The sequence below is a fragment of the Malus sylvestris genome, chromosome 11, assembly GCF_916048215.2.
Source record: "Malus sylvestris chromosome 11, drMalSylv7.2, whole genome shotgun sequence".
NCBI lineage: Eukaryota > Viridiplantae > Streptophyta > Magnoliopsida > Rosales > Rosaceae > Malus > Malus sylvestris.
In genome coordinates, this window is record NC_062270.1 from 35,749,485 (window position 1) to 35,751,128 (window position 1,644).

Sequence of the window (1,644 nt, forward strand, 5' to 3'; positions counted from 1 at the left end):
CTAAATAATTTATAATTTATATAACATTTATTAAAAGTTAAAACCATCAGAGGTGCACCTCACCTCTTTCACGTCACATGTCCACCTCATAATTACAAGTTACAACCATCAAAGCCAATGGTTTTGTTTGTTTAAGTCTCCCGTCCACTACCCGTCCACCTTGGGTGGTATGTTAAAGTCTCTCTCTCTTTCTTTCTCTCTTTCTCTCTCTCTCTCTCTCGCCCAGTCCAACCACACACACACTCACACAGAGATCCTTCTCGATCTCTCTTCTCCCTTCGCCCAGTCCAACCACACACACACACTCACACAGAGATCCTTCTCGATCTCTCTTCTCCCTTCTCCCAGTCCAACCACACACACACACTCACACAGAGATCTCTCGATCTCTCTTCTCCCTTCTCCCAGTCCAACCACACACACTCACACAAAGATCTCTCTTCTCTCTGCACCGAGACCCACACGCACACCATCGCACCTGCTCCGGCGAGTTCCTTCAATTTCTCAGGTAGGTAAGCTTCGGGTTTTTCTTTTTATATTCTAGATCGAAGCTTAGATGTGAAATTGAAGTTATATGTCGTGTTTTTACAAGGTTTTTGGGATGAAATTGACTCGGGAATAAGTACACGCATCTCCGGCGAGGCTAGGGGGCAGTTTTACAGTCGGCCGGAGCTGTAGAAGCTCCGGCGTTCGTCTCTGACGTGCACAGTTCTGAAATTTCGCGATAATATCGCGATATTATGACGAAAACACCTTGGATACCATTTAAAATATCGGTTCGGGAAAAAACCGATAATATCGGCGATATATCGCCGATATTATCGATATTTTCTTCCATGCTTCCGAGATATGAAAAAATATCGTCTCTGAAATTTTGGAATTGACTATTCTCTCTTATCTGCTGGCATTGATTTCCAGTCTTGCACTCTTCCAGTCTGACAAGCCTGCACGGTTTGGAAGAATTGAGATCCGATCCTGATGGAGTACGGGATTGGAGATTCGTACCATTTTAATATTAGCTTTTTGTTGCAGTCATATTTAGAATAGGTATGTTATTTTAATATTAGTTTTTTGTTGCAATCATATTTAGAATATGTATGTGATTGTATAAGGATTCGTTTAGATGTGTTTTTAAAATGAATGAAATCGTTTTTAGAAAAAATATTTTTGGGTTTCTACAAGAAGCACCAGTTATGTGCTTCTTCTATGAAGCACTTTAAGTGCTTTTTCAGGATTTACTTGCATCTTTACTAATGATTGGTTCTAAAAATATTTTCACTAAAAGCGCTTTTAGTCATTTCAAAAGCACATCCAAACGAGCTCTAAATCTTAGGAGATATGAAAAAGTATCTTATATTCCTATTAGAAGTAAATTACCTGTTGTAATCCTAAGGGAAATGTTTTTACCTATCATACTACTATAAATAAAGACACAATAGGATGAATCAAACACACCTCACAATTAAATCAATCTCTCTTCTCTCTAATTGTGGCCGGCCCCCTATCTCTCTAAATCCTAGATCGTTCAATCAAATAGGCCTATAAAACTTTTCTGATTTTAAATTAAGAATCTCTCTCTTTCTCCCTCTCTCTCCAACAGTTCAAATTTCTAGATTTTTGAACTCCGACCACAAAAATATCGAT

The 1,644-nt window shown here is 38.8% G+C and overlaps 1 long non-coding RNA gene across 1 annotated transcript; it reads left to right on the forward strand.

Annotated features, from left to right (window-relative positions):
- The first annotated feature begins 265 nt into the window (after positions 1–265).
- LOC126589910 (uncharacterized) lies at positions 266–1,174 on the forward strand. The gene is made up of 2 exons (XR_007611998.1): positions 266–508; positions 593–1,174. It is a non-coding gene; the product is annotated as an uncharacterized LOC126589910 (long non-coding RNA).
- The last annotated feature ends 470 nt before the right edge of the window (positions 1,175–1,644 follow it).